Genomic DNA, 20,847 nt, shown 5'->3' on the forward strand with positions numbered 1-20,847 from the left:
GGTGATCTTGAGAGAGTTTCAAGCGAAAACTTATTTAGGTCACCTGTGTTATCAAAAGAAATTGAGTGCATTGAAGAAATTTTATTATTGACCAAATCTGAATAGGGATGTAGCAAAGTTTGTGGCTAGGTGTTTTGATTGTCAGCGAGTGAAGGCAGAGTGCAAACATCCAGGTGGACTGCTTCAGCTGATCGCAATTCCAGTGTGGAAATGGGAGGTCATTTCCAAGGACTTCATCACAAGGTTGCTGAAGACATTGAGACAACATGATTCCATCATGTTTGTTGTGGACAAATTGACAAAGGTTGCACATTTCATTCTAATGAAGTCTACATTCTCATGTAGCAATGTAGCACAGGTATTCATCAGAGATGTGGTCAGGTTGCCTGGTGTTCCAAAGAATATTGTATCTGATAGGGATGCAAAGTTCACTTCCAAGTTTTGGAAGGAGTTATTTGTAAGTTTGGGCACAGAGTTGGCCTTAAGTACAACTTATCATCTGCAGACAGATGGATATACAGAGAGGGTCAACATGATATTGGAGGACATGTTGAGGATGTATGTGATGCATTAGCAATGAAAGTAGGAAGAGTACCTTCCACCGGTTGAGTTCGTGTACAACAATGGGTATCAAAAATCGTTGAGCATGAGTCCGTTTAAGGCATTATATGGGTGGAGTTGCAATACTCCTATCAGTTGGAGTGATTCGGTTAGCAGGGTGTTGATTGGACCAGATATTTTAGTTGACATGGAATGGGAAATGTAGGTGATAAAGAAGAATATAAAGGCAACACAAGATAGGAAGAAGAGTTATGCAGATAGGAACAGGTTATTCAAGGAGTTCCAGGTTGGGGAACAGGTGTACTTGTGCATCAAACCGAAGAAGAGATCCTTATAGATGGGATCATGTGCCAAGTAGGCACCATGGTTTTGTGAACCCTTTAGTATCATTGAGAGGATTGGGCCAGTAGCTTATCGACTTGCACTGCCTCTAACAGTGAAATTCCATGATGTTTTCCATGTGTCATTGCTTAAGAAGTATATTAAAGATGTTGATCATGTGATTGACTGGCTTGTATTGCAGGTGGAACCAGATGGAGAATTCCAGCTAGAGCCTCAGTGTATATTGCAGAAAAAGGTGCTCATGCTTCGAAACCGAGAAATTGAGCAAGTTAAAGTGCAATGGAAGCACTTTGGGCCCAATGAAGCTACATGGGAGATAGTTAATCAAATGTAGGCTATGTATCCTTCCTTGTTTGTCAGTTGGGGCAAAGCAGTTTTGAGATGGTGTTTTGGTATATGATTTGATATGGTGTTTTGATATATGCTCTGATATGGTGTTTTGGTATATGTTTTGATATGGTGTTTTGGTATATGCTTTGATATGGTGTTTTGGTATATGTTTTGATATGATGTCTTGGTATATGTTTTGGTGATATTGCTATATGTACATACGTATATGGATGTAAATACCACCATGAGCTATGTTATAAAGCTCCACTGAGTGGTATGGGTGTCATGTGCTTATGATTATGTTGTCATGTTACTGTGCTATCATGTGGTTATGTGATCATGTTATTATGATGTCATGTGGGTTGGCACTTAACAGGATTATCATTGTAAGTACTACATCCATCTATGTTATAAAGCTCCATGAGCAGTATGTCTTCTTTCCAGTGGCTGGCTGAGGTATATGTGTCATTGAACACCGAGGACGGTGTCCCCCAAGGGGGAGGGTTCTGTGACAACCCTGGTGAAAATTACATGTAATAAAAGTTAAAAATAAGAACCACAGTTGATGGGACACTTATTCCAAGCTCAATGTTGGGAAAGACTTCCTAGGGGGTGTTCATTTGGCTATTTATGGCTAAGGAAATTAGCAAAGGTAATGGTTAAGGCTTTGGAAAGGCAAAATGGAATTTTTGGCACATTAATTATGAAACTAATGGAAATTACGAGAAAATGGAGGTGAAAGGTCACAGGTTGCATGTGAGGAGGAAAATAATGGAAAATGAAGAAAATAGAGGCCTCATTCATAAAAACTCTTTTAAGGATCACTTGGTAACCTTTTGTCAGTTTAGCTTTGGAGCTCTCTCATTATTCTCTCTCCCTCCCTCTCTCACTCTTGGACACTTAGAGTTTCTTGGAGCATTTTGGCATTGGATCAAGAAAGGCAAAGGAAGTAAAAGGAAGCAAAGATCAAGTAGGGAAAGGCAAGATCAAGTAGCTACATCAGGCTTCATTGCAGGTATCAACTTGCATGTGTATTTTCCTTGCTATATTTGGCATGCATGGTATTTCTTGTGGTTCTTTTCTATCATGTCATGTGTTTTTCCAGATGTGACAATACTCTTCAGCCTAGCCTTGCCATTTCCTGATAGCTTTTATGAGATGGGTTCTCAGACTTCGGTTATTGTGGGATGGTCAGATGGATTCTAAGCTGAGTGGGGTGGATCTATGAAATGACAAAAACATGGCCTAATGGTCCCTGAATTGGACTGTGGATCACAATAAAGCCACTAGCATAGTAACCCCTGAGCCAGACTATGGGTTGTGGTAAATCCAGGATTGTGTGCCTCGGTGGGCCTAGGAATCCTTGCCGGTGAATGGCAGGATATATGGTAAATCCAAGAGGTGTATTTCTCTCCATTAGGCCTAGTAGTCTCGAGATGGGATGTACGGTAACGCCTGGAGAGTGCGTCTCGGTGTAGGGCCTAGTGATCCTTGAATCAGACTATGGATTACGGTAAAGCCTGAAAGACTAGGAGGCATTCAAATTCCTCATGGTGTAGGTGGAGAACTCCAGTAGCATCCATGCTTATTTTGTGTTTTTTCTTGGTGTGTTATATGAGTCCCACATTCATGCTTGGAACATGGCATGGGGGTGATTGGTTGAAGAGAGACTTGGCTCAGCCAATCTATGGTCAGGTGAAATGTGGTAGTCCCACCTTCAGTTGATTTATTGCATTCATTCATTAGAAATTCCTTCCCTTGATTTTCATGTGTAAATGTACTGATGTACATGTGGATTTTATGGTTGATATGCTTATGATATTTCTGTCCCTATTATGTTGGTTATATGTACGTTTTATGATAACAGTTATGTATGGCTCTTAGCATGTTTTTAATTATAAATGAATGAATAATGTATCTATGGCCTGATAGATTATAATGCAACAAATGACATGAGGGAACAATGGTTTATAGCGATTCTCATATAAGTATGAGATCCCTACGCTTAATTATGTTCTTTACAGCTGTAGATTACACGTTGATGATATGTTTGGCGAAATTCCTGTCATGGCTGGTAGGGGTATGATTAAGGTATTATTTAACTTATTGCTTTTGCATCATTGTTTCCTTGTTCTTTGATTAGTCTTAAGCTATCATTCCATTCTAGGCAGTGACTTGGGCTCTAGGCCTGAAAAAGTGGCTCAAATCCCGGGGACGCTGGCACAAAACTGGCAAATTGGGTCTCTGGACACTAGCAGGCAAGCCTGTGAGAGTGACTTTGGGTTTCTAGATGCTCTCATGCCTATAGCATGAGAGAAACTAAGGCTTAAGATGTCTAGAACATTAGTGGGACCCAGGGACAGAATGTCTAAGTGGCTGACATGCCTCCTGATGGTTTTGTTGCTAATGTGGATAGGTTGGTTGATATGTTTTGTCAATCCCACTTCCTTAAGTTCATATAGGAGGCCAAATCCAATGATAGTAGCCTCTTATCGCATGTTTACCCTAGTTGGATGGTTAGTTGGGTAGATGTGTGAGGAGGGTGTTACATTCTGGACAATAAACTAAGTTCTGCATAATAGGCTATAATCTCTGCACGATGGGTTAAGTTCCACAAAATAGGCTATAAGCTCATCACAATGATCTAAGTTCCGCACAATAGGCTATAAGCTCTGCACAATAATGAACTAAGTTTCGCACAATAGGATATAAGCTTTGCACAATAAGCTAAGTTCCACACAATAGGAAAAGTTTCTTATTTCCGCACAATAGGTTGAGTTTCTCACACAAGAGTTATTAGTTGTTTTCTTGATAATGATGTATTTGTTTTCCAATAATAAATAAAATAAAAACAATTGATTTTTTTTTGCATAGTGTTTTCTCAGTGATGACGTATTCATTTTCCAATAATAAAATAAAATTAATAACTTTGTACAGTGAGCAAGTTCCACACAATAGGTTATAAGCTCCGCACAATGAGCTAAGTTCTGCAGAGTAGGCTAAGTTTCTTTCTTCCACAAAATAGGCTAATCTTCTCGCACATAAGTTATTAGTTGTTTCCTTGGTAACGATGTATTCATTTTCTAATAATAAAGGTAATCACGTATTAATTTTCCAATAATAAAATAAAATGAATAGCTCTGCACAATGAGCTAAGTTCCGCACGATAGGCTATAATCTCTAGACAATAAATTGAGTTCCGCACAATAGGCTATAAGCTCATCACAATGAACTAAGTTCCACACAATAGGCTATTATGTTTGCACAATGAGCTAAGTTCCGCACAGTAATGTAGTAAGTTCCACATAATAGGCTATAAGCTTCGCATAATGAGCTAAGTTCTGCATAATGGGCTAAGTTTTTCGCTTCTGCACAATAGGCTAAGTTTCTCGCTCAAAAGTTAATGTATTCATATTCCAATAATAAAGATAATGATGTATTCATTTTTCAATAATAAAATAAAATAAATAGCTCCCCACAATGAGCTAAGTTCTGCACAATAGGTAAAGTTTCTCGCTTATGCACAATAGGTCGAGTTTCTTGCACAAAAGTTATTAGTTGTTTTCTCAGTAATGATGTATTCGTTTTTCAATAATAAAATAAAATAAAAACAATTGATTTTTTTTGCATAGTGTTTTCTCAGTAATGACATATTCATTTTCAATAATAAAATAATATAAATAACTTCCAAGAACTATTGATAATATCTCAATTGTAAATAATTAGGCATATGTACGGAAGTGTGGATGAGTTGTATGTGCAAAGGAAGTTTTCAATGTGTTTCTGGATAGCTTTCTCCGCACAACTAGTTGTTTTCTTGTATATACATTACTAAATCCTTATTCGAGAATGTTTTTTGCACTTGCATTTTCTCATTATTGTTGCCTCCGCACAACCTTAGTAACTGTTTTGTCTTTTGTTCATAATTAAATTAGAACATTGCAACAATACCCTATGGACCATCGTGCACAATGGAAACTAACAATATTAATCATTCCGCAAAGATACATAGCTCTAAAATCAAAAGTCGTACACAACTGCTCTTCCGCACAAACTTCGTAATGTGCACAGCAAAAGCTTTGCACAACGAAACATGATAATATTCCTCGTTCTCCCACATATATCTCATTCTCCATAAACATTCATACAATATACGATATGGAAATTTGTAAAAGTATCTTTCAATTTATGATAAATAATGCGTATTTGTTTGTCTCTATAGCTAATTAAATGGGGCCCTCATTTTGTCCACATTTATCCCTCAATGCATGCTTAGACTATACTAGAGCAAGCATCTATTTTAGTAAACCATTGATGTATATGAAGTTTTGCCAATATTTTGATTGTAAATATTTCGAATATCTATTTCTTCAAGATTTTGTGCAGACGAATATATGCACTTTGTATTAACTGCTAATATTATTGCTCATATTTTAGTTATAACTATTGTTATTTAGATGATTATGTACAAAAACCGCAATAATATTGAATGTGGGTGTGGTTGTGAGTGCATATTTTGCCACATTTATGTGTCAGACTATGCTTGTTTCGCTCCGCTTACTTCACATAACGATGTCTGCAAAGATTCATCTGCACATGCTATATCTTTATGCTTATGTCTGTATCTTTGAATATGTTTCTAACAAGTCTATTATGCAGAGGAAGCTTTCAATGTGCAGAACGCAACACTTCAAGCTAAAGGTTTTCATTGCTAATATTTTAGTATTAAATAATGCATATTTGATGCTCGCAATAAGATCAAGGCAGCTGCTGGACTTACACGATATTATTGGTAACATTTTAGCGATAAATAGTGCATATCTACTATCAGAACAACAGTGATAACCACACTCGATAACGCTCTTTGATCAATCATTGACATTCGATTTTACACACAATACTTATAAGAATTTTACAAGGATAATAAATATATTAAGGAGATATGATGCAACATAGTCCCTGCCTCTACCACTTATTAATTGATTCTCCCCGTTCCTTGCACACACTTTCTCCGCATAGCTACTTCTGCACAGACTCCTTCACACAGTAGAAGCTAGCTTTGGAATCTTGGATGTAAAATAAACTTGGAAAATAATGCAAAAAAGGAGAAGCATCTACTTGGCATGTGGCAATTTGTTGTTGCATTTTTATCTTTTATTTTTTAGTAGAATAAAGCATAGCATAATGCACAATTATATTTTAGCATCCAAGTGGGGTTTTTTTAGGAAGTTAAATTTAAATTTGCATTTGAAAAATAGAATTCATATAGATGCCACACCTCGACGAGGAGATTTTAACAGTTACTCTGTCAATTAACGTGTCTTCGTCAATTAACATGTAAGTGCATCGTGTCATTCAAGTGTCATTGTGCCATACATTGCGCGGAGGTGCGGAATTGTCTTAGCCTATGCTTGTCCCACCCAACGATTTCTGCACAACTTCCTCCGAACGCGCTATATCTGTAGACATATGTAAATTTATTGTTAATACTTTTAAGTGAAAATCATGCTTATTATAGAATATTTAGAATATTTGTTTGTTTAGGCTCTTATGGAAATGCTCTTTGTGTGGATTTCCACATTTTGCACTAATTTCTAATATTATAGCTGACATTTTAGTTAAAAATAATGCATATCAACACTCAATTCAATAAAACATAGGTCATCCGATAATTTCAGAACAAAATGGACACTTTCATATAGCTTTGATTATACAAACCTTGTACAAAACACTTTTATTACTAATATTTATCAATAGTCAATTGAGTAAAAGTTTTGTGGAATGGACAAAAGGTTATGTACAAAATCACATTTCATTAAACAAAAGCTTTGTTTGTAAAAAGGAAGTTCAATGTACGTACAAAGTTTTTTTGTGCGGAACTCTGCACTTCGCACAAAAAACTTTTATTGCTAATATTAGTGATAATATTTTAGATTGGCAAATTCAATTTTTGCATCATTGGACACATTCGCAATTCGCACTTAAATGATTTAATCAAATCTTAACTCAGATGAATTGTTGTTAGAAATAATCTTAATTTTTATTTTAATCGGTAATGCAATACGAGATATAAAACAAAGTTCCAAAGCATATGGTCAACTACAAATAAAAAACTTTATCATTAAATCAATATAAATAATTCCTGTAGTTCAATTTGAAAATAACAAGTAGTTCACAATATGTTTAGGCTCAAGACATAGGTATTAAAAACAATTTTTCTCAACAAGATCAGAACTAATTTAATTTAATTTATATCTATGACTTTTGGATTTATAGTTTTTTTAAGTATGATATTCCTTGTGTAAAGCTTTGATTGTACGAAAGCAAGTTGTTGTGCTCAACGGAACTTTTCATTGTAGTATTCTATTATTAAGAGATATATGTCTAGAATGCCAAATCATTGCCAAATGTTCAATTTCGTTTAAAGCAACAACACAACACTAAATGTAACAGAAAAGTTGAAAGCATATTTTTGGAAATTTATAGAAAACACTATGTTAGAATAAAATGTCAATGAGTGTGGCCATAACTCATATTTATACGAGAGAATATTCAAAACATGGTCTTCAAAGACAAAATTTCTATGTAGAATCACAATTGTCCAAAGAAAAATGTAAAGTAAATGGATTTGTTGTAGTAGAAATTGGTGTCCGGTTTCCTTAAACAATATCTGCAGCTAGAAAACAATGATCTATAAGATGTATTATGAGTCCATGACTCGTTGAAGAAAGATGTTGACCGTTGTTTTAATGTAGTACTCGTCGGGGGCAATTGTGACTTCCATTTTCACATTTTTAGTGAACATCTCGTTTTCGATTTCTCTAGTTTCTTCATGCACATCTACAACTGACCTAATATTTGCTTGTTGACCTTGGCAAAATTAATTAGCCATTTGTCAATATGTTGTGCAGTAAAATCAATGATGCTACCAAACTTTACTACCATTTTATGTTTTTTCTCTTGCAATTGAATTTGTAACATGTCCTTACCCAGATGTGGGTGTCAACATGAGAAGATAATGTCACCACATAAGCAGATGGCAGAGGGCGAGGTGATAGGCTGGCGCAAGCGGCATAAGGTGGGAATTTATGGTCCATTAATGCTGGCACGCTATCAAGCTACGCTGAGGGAGGAGATCAGTACAAGCGATGATGGAGTGGGACGCCATCGTAGAGCAAGTAGGCGACTTTTGTCAGAGCATCAAGTACCATTAATGGAGAATTGGGTGAACAGCAAGTGCGGTAAGTACTTCAGGATGATATCAAGATCTATATTAACTGCCCAGAGCCCTGCACTCTCTCTGGCTCATTCTAGTAGAGAAATCACTGGTCATATTGGTTCTCAGGGGTTAGATTCAGAGCTAAGCATTTGGAGGCCTTCAGCGCTCCACCGAAACCAGCAACAGGTCGGCCTCATCTGCTTACCTCCTCTTGCTAGCATGGTTCGACCTCGCGGTGGTTCCCGAAGGGGAAGAAATTCAGGCACACGGGGGAGGGGTAGAGGAAGGGGAGGTCCTGCTCCTCGACGCGTCTCCCGGCGTGTCTCAGTCTCACCTGCTTCTCCACCTTCTGACCACTCTGGTCCTTCCCAGTCTAGTTCTGTCCACACCTCCCGCTACACTTTCAAGAGCAAGCTTCACAAGCCGACTATCTCTGCCACTATCACGGTCAGCTTCTCAGAGGAAGAAGAAGACCTTCCTGGTTCCGCCGAACATTCAATTGATCGAAATCTCTCTCAGGATCCAGAGGACACTCAAGGAGGCAGGGTAGAGGCTTCCCCCACTCTTCCAGAGATGCAGCAAGATGAAAGTCATGAAGAGGATGAAGGTATTCAGCACATTCCCTCACACGAGGAGGTCATTTTCTGCGGACCGGCGCAGTTCTCCGGCACTGCTCTGTATCTGGTCATGCCTCCTGGGCGCAGCATCACGGACGTGGAAGATAATGTAATGATCGAGTGGGTCAGTTCTCCGGGCAGATCAATCAACGGCGAGGATTGATGGAGAAGATCGAACGGCGGAGGAGGTTTTCGGAAGGCCTTTTTTGGCAGAACTTTACGCCCCGAAAAGCCAGACTTGATGAAGTAAGGCGAAAGCCACGCGTCAACAGGAGGCTTTATCGGGCTCGTCCTTACGGAAACCGCTTGTGGGTCGACGGCGGTCCGATAAAAGGGCAGTTTTTGTTACGCGGTTTTGTGCTTCCATGGCCGTCCTTGTCAGCTTTTTGTCATTGTAATGCCCTATCGTCCTCTTGTTTGTGCTTTTTGGTGGTGTTGTATATGGATACTGAGTTCTGGGCTCTTGTTTCCATCCATGTAAACAATCAGTCATGTGCCGAGGGCCGGAATTTTTCAGAAAGAGGGCTGGCTTTTGCCCCCTCAGAAGTTGATACCTCTTTGTAAATATTTTCCTTTTTCTTTTAATTAATAGAATAGTCTTTACTCAAAAAAAAAAATGTAACATGTCCTTTGAAATTAACTTAGAATCCTGTGGCATGTTCGGACTGTCTAAGCCTTTTATAATGTCCATTGCCCTGAAATAGGCACCATCTCTCCTTTTGGATAATTCACTACAAGCAAATTTCATATTCTCAAGTGTAGTGACCCTTTCCGCCCATCCAACTTCCTATTGCTTCACTCGTTCCACATTTCGTAACTGTTGGTTTTGCTTTTCGAAATCAACGAGTATTACTAGCCTACGCTTAAAAGTATTTAATTCATTGTCAACGAATTGCGTATTCTATAAGATTACTATTAACCAAGCCTGTAAATTTTGTTATTTTCTCTTACAAATGTGTTAAATCGAGAACTGCTTGTTAGACATCTTCAACAATTTCTAATCTTTCGCATATGTTTTCAAGGATATATGTCTTCACTGCATTAAGCAAATTTGCAACCTTGTTGAATGTTTGCAGTGTTGCAACAACAAGACTTGATGATGAAGGTGACCGTACTTCCAGTGGAGTCATTAACAAAGGAGCTGGATTTGCAATGTCTCGTAGTTCTTTTAATTTCCTTTTCAACATATGATTTTCTACAAGCACATTGGTAACATTTTGAGTAATTGCATCATTAGCAGATTGTTGCAATACCATGAACCCCATTGTATCAATGCTAGACAGATCAATATCCATGTGTTCTAGATCAATAATCTTTTCATTTTCAAGTTTTACCTTTTTAACTCTCAATTTTTTGTTAGTCTTGTCATACTTTGCATTTTGCAATCTGGCGGGACATTCATAAAAAATAATGTCCTCTTTTGCAATTTGATCTTTTTTTTTTTTGCTAAACGGATAGCAACCCAGTTAGGTTGTTCAATTCTATCACTTTCTAGGTCTATAGTATGTCCAATGCTTTCTCTATTGACGACACTTTTGGACTTGGGTGTTTCAACTGTATGCTCATGTCGACGACTTGTTGACTGGCCAATCATCAGTGTTCCAAAGTCATGATTTTTTGTTTTGCTTGAGTTGTGGATGACGTTGGACCAGTAACAAGTATCGAAGGTGAAGATTATTGTGCAGGATTTAGCGATTTTTGTTTCTTTTTTTCCTCAATATTCTTTGGGCTTCCATTATCGATATTTGATACTTGATTTCTGGAAATTTAATAAATTATGTGTTGTGTAAACATATTTTCTTGCAGATTATGACATGCAAAAATTGCACTGGTTCTTTCTTCACATGCAATTTAAGTTATTAGGGAAAAGAAAATGCACATACTAGAGGAAAAAGAGAAAGCAATAGTGAATTGATAAGATGCAATGAGAAAATACAAACCCCTAAACAATTTCTAAACAATTGGTAGAGTTCTTGTGTTCATAAAATGCGTAATGAGAAAATACAAATCGCTAAATAATTTTGCATAAAAATAAATACGCTGTAGAGAGAATTGTGAAAGAACCTGAGCAATTGAGAAAATGAATTGTTGAATACTGCTAAATCCATTGAGAAGTGAGACCAGGAAAGTATTCACTAGAGAAAATGTCTATGTTTTTGTTCTTTTGTGTTAGTAGATTCAAATATTGCTTTGTTGATTATATAATTACAAATGGCTTGCTTCATTTAATTGCTACTTATATTCATCTACAATGTCACGTAAATTTGCAATTTGTTGTTGCAATGGAAATTGCCAACTGTTGCTATTTTTTGTGTGCAAACTACCACATATGATATTATTAATAAATAACAATTGAAAATATCAAAGCCAACATTTACGGGAAGTAATAGAAATAAGTATCGATATTGCAAAACCATCTTCTCCACTAACTGTGTATTTTGTTGTTGATTTAATATCATTGAAATATGTGTCATACAAACAGAAATTGCAATACAATATAAGATTATTATGTACCTGTACTACGTTGTGAAAGGGTTTTCGATGCATTTTCCGGTTTAAATTTTCCAAAACCTGTCAACAATTTCTTGACATTCGTACAAGTTTTTGAAATTAGTAGATGCATATATGTAGCAATAATAGAAAAAGATTATGACAATTATCTTTGAAACTACCAACGATAATTGTTAACAGTCATAAATGAGTATCATGCGTAGGTCTGTGTTTCTATTTCTATAACAAATTGATTTAGTTACTTAGCTAGCCCCCACTGGTAAATCGTTGACAATTTGTTTTATTTTGATACTGACAAAGCTAATTATCTACTCGTGCCACAAATTTTTGCAAAAAGTTATTTTGTGTAGGATTTTGGCAAAAATCATGACGAAATTTCCACAACCTTCCGAGTGAATTTGTCACCTTCTAAAAAGGGCTTTCATTTACTAAATCCATTAATCATGATTAATAGTACGATGTCAGTAGTCCTCACCGCTATTCTTTCGTAGTAGTTACCGGATTCAAATCTGAATTATTGACATGTTTAACACTTTAAAAAAATAACAATTGAAAATTTCAAAGAAAACGTTAGTTGTATATGGTAAAATCAATCTCAAAATTCAAAAAATCATGACGAAAATTCCACATTCTAAGTGAATTTATCACCTTCTGACAAGGGTTTTCATTTACTAAAGCCAATAATCATGATTAATAGTACGGTGCCAGCAGTTCTCACTGCCATTCTTCCATAGTCGTTACCGGATTCAGATCTGATTTATTGACACATTTAACACTTTCAATAAATAACAATTGAAAATTTCAAAGCAAATGTTAGTGGTAGATGGTGAAATAAATCTCAAAATTCGAAAATTATTTACTTTCTTACTTTGGTAACAATTATTGCTTTAATGTTGTCGATATACGTGTACTAAATAGCAAGAATGTACAAAATAAAATAAATATGAGTTCATTGTGATCATGTACATTATTGTACAAGTATTCAATATGATGGTATAGGAATATCATGTACAGAAATAAGGCAAAATCAATGAGCTGGAAAAATGCCAAAATGTTTTACATTTAATCTAGTAATAAAGTCCCTTAATTAATTGTTTTATTGACACTAAAGCATGTCACTAAACATTGGCATATAGCTTCCTTCGCACAATGGTCAGTATATTTTTTATTTGGATAAATACTCAATAAAGATTTGGGAACAATCAAAGCACTACCGAACATGCATTTGTTGTCGAATATGCACAACCATTTTCGAGTTATTTCCATATTCAATAACGATGTTCGGTGGACACAGTCAAAGAAATTTGAATATGCATTTGTCCTCTGAACATGCTTCTTATGAATAAAAGCTATGCCATTCGGTAATCTCAAGAGAATAAAAACACATTCGCATAGTTTTTACCACATATAATAGTCATTAGATTCAGTGTTATTAAATAATCGTTATTACAATTGCATCAAAAATCAATATTCTTTCTTTGAAATGAGAACATTACAAAAGGATAGTGTTTCAAATATGTGTGGAAGGATGGTGTCTGGAGCAAGGAGCATAAACTTCCACATTCACATACATCTGAACTTTGATATTGCTTCGCACAGTAAAAGCTATGAACAAGGGCTAACGAAGTATGGACATGTTAATTTTAATACAGTTTGTGTTCCTAAGTGAAAATATGTTGTTTTGCATTAAGTACTCTGCACACTATATTTTTTGTCCGAGAAGCTACGAAACTACTAGTTGGATGCAAATAGTAATTGCAGAAAGATCAAAACCATATACAATATCAAGTCTCATTTATCAATTTTAGTATTTTGTATTGTAGTGTGTTTAGTGAAATTAATATTTGTATTTATGACACATTGTATCTGGTATCCATCATAACAATAGCAGATAACGCATAAACTACTAAAAGAATTCTCTATGTTCCTAATAAAGAAACTTGGTATTCGCACCGAAGTTCCACACAATAGGCTAGAAGCTCCGCACAATAGGCTAAGTTTCTCGCACAAAAGTTATTAATCGTTTTCTCAATTTGTGTTGCATATTGTAGCGGGTTTTAGCCAAATTAATATTCGTGTTTATGATATATTGTATCTTGTAACCATCATAACAATAGTAGATAACGTACAAACTATTGAAAGAATTCTCTACATTCCTGATAAAGAATCTTGGTATTCGCACCTAACATGAAAAAAATAATTAAAAGTAAGTATTACTATTAATATCCATTCAGTAAATCTACACACAATGACGTTATCATAGCTACTTGCAAAGATATCAATAAAGTTGTATCTATTGATATTATAAAATACCCTTTTCGATATCTATTCAATGAATTCAAGTTATATTTAGCATTTGATTCAATTGTCTTGAATTAGAGAAAAAGAACTATGAGGATTGGTTGGTTGCACTCTTAGTGCTGGTGTTGGTGTGTCCCTTGTTGTTGTGGTTGTTGTTGGTATTGATGGTGTACTAATGAGTAGCTCGTATCTATATGTAATTAGTGAGAGAAATTAGTGATAGACAAAGAACATGTGCAAAAAGTATAGTTAATGAATTAGATATTAGGCCGAGAATATTTCTTGAGTCAGTGGTATGTTGTGATTGTAATGAGAATGCAATTTCGATATGGATGGTGAGGTGGTTATTGTTGTTGTTGTTATTTTTTAGTATTCAGTTCTGCAATGTTGTTTGGTTTAGCCTTCTGGAAAAAGTTATGCGGGCATGCTTGTGTTTTTCTTCCCTTGGAAAAAATCGTACTTTCCATTAATTTTGAAAATTACATTTCGTAGATGCCAAAGCATTGCAAAGACAAGGCTATGAAGCCTGACAAAAAATGGTTGACACAAGTGTCAAGTACAAAGAAGAAAAAAACTGATGAAAAATAACCATGCCTGGAGCACTGAGATGCCTGATAGGGGAAGGATCAAGTTTTCCTCCACTTTTTCTTCTCTACCTTGCGCCACTCGCCTTGAGCCGGATGCATGGGGACGAGTTGAAATGGGTTTTCCTCATCGGGTCGAGGGTTTTCCTTGTCAGAGTCCGAGGTGTCTGATTTATGCTGCCTTTTGGTTCCACTGAGTTCCATTGTGTCGGAAGCCTTTTCCGGTTGCAATTCCATGGGCACTTGTGGAGATTGTTCCTGCGGTTTCTCTTGGTTGTTCTCATTTGGGATGGGCAATTCCTCCTTGCCTTCTTCCTCTTCCTCAGGTTCTGGTGGGGGGAATGTCCACCCTTTTTTTTTCCAAGATTTCCTCCTTCTTTGGCTGTCTTTTCTGAATTCTGGGCAGGCATTTTGTAGGTGCCCTGTCTGCCAGCATATTCTGCATCGGAATGCTGCATTTTCATAATCTATTGTTTGCATCCAGTTGCAATCTTTATGCTTCAGTACTATGCGGTCCGGTAATCCTTTGCTGAGATCAACTTCCACACAGATTCGTGCGAAAGTGTAGATTCCATCTTCCACTCGCTGAGTATCCATTTTAATATATCTGCCAAAAGAGTTTCTGATGCATGCGAGTGTCTTTTGGTCCCAAAAATGTGCAGGGAGGTTATGTAGTCGTACCCACACTGGCACCCTGGAGATGATGAAGGTGTTTGCATCAAACTCTGGGGTCCAAGGTGAAATGAAGAGTCCTTAAGATCCCCAAAACCACGGTCCCTTCTGAATAACTAGGGCCCTGACCTCTTCTGAAGGAAGTTTGACTATAAAAAATCCTTTGGAACAGAGCATGACATCACAATTAAGAGACCATTTTGTGAAAATCCAGTGAAAAAGGTCCATGGGTTTTGGCCAGAAACCGTTGAAGCGACAGATGAGGGCTTGTCTTTCGTAAATGTTACGTACCTCCTCTGCTTTTGTTGTATCTATTGTTAGTTCAGGTGTATAGTTCAGTTGCTCCACGATATATGCGCTGGGTTCTGTTCCGGCCTGTTGTGGGGCTGTAGAAGAAGATTTTCCCCCTTGTAGAATATGCTTGTAAGATGTTCCTTCGCTTTTGTGCTGCTGGTGTGGATCTGGGCTGTGTTTTGCTTTAGATCCACTGCCCCCTTCTGTTTGTTTTCGTGGGCCACTGGCTGCTGCACCTCCCCGTAGCCTCATGTTGACAATAATATTAGATCCTGGCTTGATGTTGTAGTAGTCAATTGCTCTGTGATCTTGTAACGATCTGCCTTCAGAGAGCAAATGTTGATATCCTTCCGGGAGGCCAATGTGATTGGCAATGTTTTTCTTCAGATTTGAGACGGCATGCTTGTGTGTTACAAAACCAATGGTTATTTTATTATTAGTAGAATGTACAAAATGTGGGGCTTAGTACAACGAAAGCTCAATTTTCCCCATGTGCATTTGTATTTTGTTATTGTCATTATTATTATCATATGTTTTATTATTATTATTATTATTTATCAACGTATTTCACAAGTTTGAAAATAGTTATGCGAACAAAGTTGTGTGGGAGTAGTTGTGCAGCACTGGTTCTTCAGAAAAAACATGAGTGGAAAAGTACAAATGCATGTGCATAAACATAAATATTTTTGCATGCCTTAGTTACAATGTTAATAATTGCTTTGCATGCAATTCGATTTTGATACTCATGTTTTTTTATTCAAGAGCTTCTTCCTGAAAAGTTGTCATTGTAACCTTTAGAAAATGTAATTAGTATTATTTAGGACTTCTAGTTGTAGATATTATTCTCATTGTATTTAGATTCAAGGACATTAGGAAATTTACAAAGAAGACAATATGATAAGTTGTAATTCTACAATTGGAAGTACCTTTTTACTTTTTCGAAAGAAAACTTACAAAATGAAATTTTCATTATTTATTTGATGAACTAAGTTCCTTTATTATTGAATAATCCGAGTATAATCACCAAATGTGCAATTATCTAATACAAAATCAGCAAATAGCAAAACAATTTTACAGAGTGAATGTCCTGCATTACCCTGATATCGATTTCTAAAGCATATGAAACGTATCTACTATAAGTACTAGCAAAGTCGCAACGTTGATGACGATCACTGCTTAATGAATATCATTAAAATCGATAGTAGCAAAATTTCATTTTATATCATTAACAACGATAGTAGTTAAATGTCATTTCATATATGATTTGTTCAATTATGATAGAATTAAAGTGGTTGCAAGTTCTTTGCAAAAACGACGACAAGACCGCACGGGGTGGGAGTTCGAAGCAGAGATTTCATGCGGAATACATAATTATTTCATAGATTAGATATCAATTCTTGTTATTTGTGAAAACAATTTGTTAATGTTCATTTTTTATAGTTTACAAATAAGAGAATAAAACAAATTGCAAAGATTGGTCAAAGCTAGATGACAATATTCAAAGTAAAAAAAATGGTCTTTGTTATTGGTATTATAAGAAACTAAAATATGTCATTCGTGTAGCAACAATTGTATTCAAGTTAAAATTGTAATCACATTCAAATTGTAATTACCATAGCTATGATCAAAATAAACATCAAAAGTGAAACATATTTTTTACAATTTGCCATTTCTATAACATAAGAACAATTATGTTTGAATTGTTCACAAAACTGATAAACAATGTCCGAATTTGCACAAAGTAATGAGTTTTTAACAATAAGGTATACAATTTGAATAACAATAATACTATACGGCTACTTACAATAGCTATTTTGTCGTTAGCAACACTTTTTCTGAGATCACAGTTCACTAGCATATTCATGGTTGCCATTTAATTCTTTTATCTCAAAATAGCAACAATTGATTCACAAATAATAAAATACATATAATAAATGATAATGTGATTTTGAAACAGAGATATGGGCAAAAAAAAAAGAAGAATAACGAGGAAAACCATGTGCACATGTAAACTATCTCGAAAATTTTGCATACAGAAAACAACATTTGATTTGTAAAGAGTTTATCAAAACCTTTATGCAATCGCGTAAACTATTGTATGAAAAATCCAATTGCAATAAAGAGTGAAAAAAATGCATCCAAAGATTGAGTCAAGCCATAATAAAATATATAAAAATCGAAACATTTGATCACTAGTAAACTAAAAATCAAACATTCCAAGATTTAATAGAACTTACACTATGTAAAAGCATATGTCCTTATTGCTTAACTGTTAACTGTTTTCAGAGTTGTTGGTTTTTTGAAACAATTTCTTTAACTTTTCCTGTATGCAATGTTTCATAGAATCAGTTGTAATTTGCAATTTGAAACTTTGACTAAATATATCTTTCTCAATTTTTGTCACCTTGCATTGCAATTCTGCATCCAAAACATAGTTTTGTTCATTAACATTAACAAATCCAATTAGTCATTCCCTACCTTCATGTGTACTAAAATCATTTATATCATGGAATTTTGATGCCTTTGGCTGTTTCAGTTTATCCGATTCAACTGCTAACATTTATCTTGAAATTAAACCAGAGTCACATGTAATATGTGGGCCATTTAGATTCTTCACAATCCGTACAATTTGACATATGCATCTGCTCTTCGATTCTCTATATCTTGATATTCAGAAATAACGTTTTCCATTCTTCTAATTCTTTGAGACCATGGAATTTTGAGTTTCTTTATTCGATTAACATTTGGCAGTTCATGTTCTCTTTTGTCTACACGACAAAGTAAATCAAGTCTTTGGCTGAAAGAAAATAAGTCAATATTCACAAAATACATGTCTCCTTTGAGATCACGTTCAATGCACTCAACAAATGACTTAGCTCTTTGTCCCAAGTGCTTTAGATCATAAGTTGCTTTCCATGCATGTTCAATGATTTGTAATCGTTTCCATATATTGTTAATAATATATGTTTTCACTGCATTAAGAAAACTGATAGATTTAGAAAATCTATACGATGTGTTGCAAAAAAGTAGATGTAGGAACTGTTGTTTGTAATGCTGATGAAGTCATCAATAATGGACCCAGATATATAGCATATTCTAGGTCCTTTATTCTTGTTTTTAAGTTTAAGTTTTCTGCTTCTTGTTGACAAAGAGACTCTACAAACACGTTACCAGTAACTTGATGCATCTCCATGAGCAATGTGATTGCAGCTCTAGAAAAATAAACCTGCATTTCTGTTTGGTCTAAAACATTATTGCCATGAAGCTTTACTTTTTAAATATTCACTTGTTTACTGCTATTTTCATACTTTGCATTTCACAATGTGACAGAACCATCATAAAAAATAATAGATTCATTGGAAATGTGTGCTATTGTTTCTTGATTTTCAGGAAAACAAACACCAATTCAATTAGGTAGCTTAATGTTGTCAACTTCTTCATTTATAGTTTCATCAAAATTTATTGTTCTCATAGGACTTTTGAAGTTGGCTCATTCAACAACATACACTTCTTTTGAAATAAAACTTTTATCAGGCTTTTTGTGCTTCATGTTATCTAACATCTTGGTGTAAATCACTTTCCTATTTGAAGTATGTTTTGTCCAGTTTTAACTTGACGATGAACTCGCATCAATATAGTTTATCAAGTGTACAAATTGCTCTTCAGAACTATTGGTTCCTGATCCTTGGATGATTTGTTCAACATCTATGATTAGCCCTTGATTTCCATGGGTATTGTTTATGAAACATACAAATTGATATTTAGAAATATTGATACTTGATACTTCAATGATATCTTTAATATTTATGATTAGCCGTTGTTTTTTTGTCAATGCATCTTGACATTGTTCGCTTTGTTCTCTAATTTCTACAAACAAGTTTCTATATCCAATTATTTCCAAGTGTGCGTGAAATAGGCCCTCTTCATCAAAAGCTTTAATTGCTTCAACTTTACTTAAGTTAAAAGCGTTCAAAGTCTGTGTGAACTCTGTAACATGGGAAACAATTTTTATTGTGATTTCTCCAATAGTAAACAACAAAGGAATGAACTATTTTATCTTTTTTCTTTCAAATATATCTAGCCAGTAAAGGTATTGCCTACAGACTTCAGCAACAAAATACATGTCTATAACAAATTTCAGCAATAGCAATGGCTTACCTTGAAACCCATATATTTGAATTAGCATATTACTTTCTCTTTCTTCATGCATACCTTTGCCCCATAGGAAAACTTGTGTGTCTAGATATACGATGAGGTTCTTTTCCAGTTATCATGTAGTTGATTTTCCTCACAAAAACATCTTGAATTAGACAAAAGTTTGAATAAGCTTTATTCTTCCATAGTATTGGTTCTTGGTTCACATTGAATTTAGGATTACATGGCAAACCACTAAAGTGATTGCTTGAAATCAAAGCTATTATGAGATACACCATCATGAAGAACCGTTTGGTCTTGGATAAATTAATTAACTGAAAAGCTAATTCGTTGGAAATGATATCAACCCAGTCGAATACACAATCCTTCTTATATGTCTGATAAAACATATAAACATTGCATTCTCAAAACCTTGTTGTAGTTTTTTGGCCCATGACACGTGCACAAAGCAAACAAAAGTATCTAAATGATTGTTTAAATGAATATATTTCCAGAACAAATTGATTACAAGGAAGTTGGTGACTCAACAAAAAGAAATTTGCAATAAAATTTGATTCACCTACTTATGAGATCGTGAAACTTTTTGCTTTGGGCAATCATAAGTGAATATTAGCCTCTGGTAACTTGAATATTCACCTAAATGTCTTCGCATTCAAATGTATTCTCTCTTTTTGCAGCATAATTGTTCTTGTTTCTCATTCGAAATTTTTCACGCACAAATGAACAATTTCCCTGAAATAAAAAAAATTACTCGCTCACATGCAACATTCGTTAATCTAGTAGTCTAAATCTTACTACTATTTTTGTATTCCACTGGTAGCTTAGCATAACGCTCATATGCAGTCGACCAATGGAAGTTCTCATCGACAACACCAAGTAAATTAAAGGTATCAATGCAAATAAATTCTTCGCTTTCTCTACTAACCATATTCATTTCGTAGTTGAAAACACCTTCTGAATCAATAATGTTCTCAACACTTCTGAATTGCACAAATTCCTTTTTTTTATTATGTATATATTCAGTATGATCTCACTTTTGCAAACACAAAACCGCATCCGACCATTGCAAGTGTGAAACATGTTACACAGAACATTTGTCAATAAACAGAAATAACATTGAGCAAAAGCTTTGTTTATAGGACATGCAGAAGTGCGAAAGATGTTCATTGTGCGGAAGAAGCTTTCAAGTTTTCATTATGCAGATAATAATATTGTTTATGTGGCACCAAATTACAAATGAACAATGTGTGTACGGAAGAAG

This window comes from Pinus tabuliformis, chromosome 4_2 (genome assembly GCF_031772625.1).
Source record: "Pinus tabuliformis cultivar Carrire ecotype Pingquan chromosome 4_2, CPIR1, whole genome shotgun sequence".
In the NCBI taxonomy this organism is placed as follows: Eukaryota; Viridiplantae; Streptophyta; class Pinopsida; order Pinales; family Pinaceae; genus Pinus; species Pinus tabuliformis.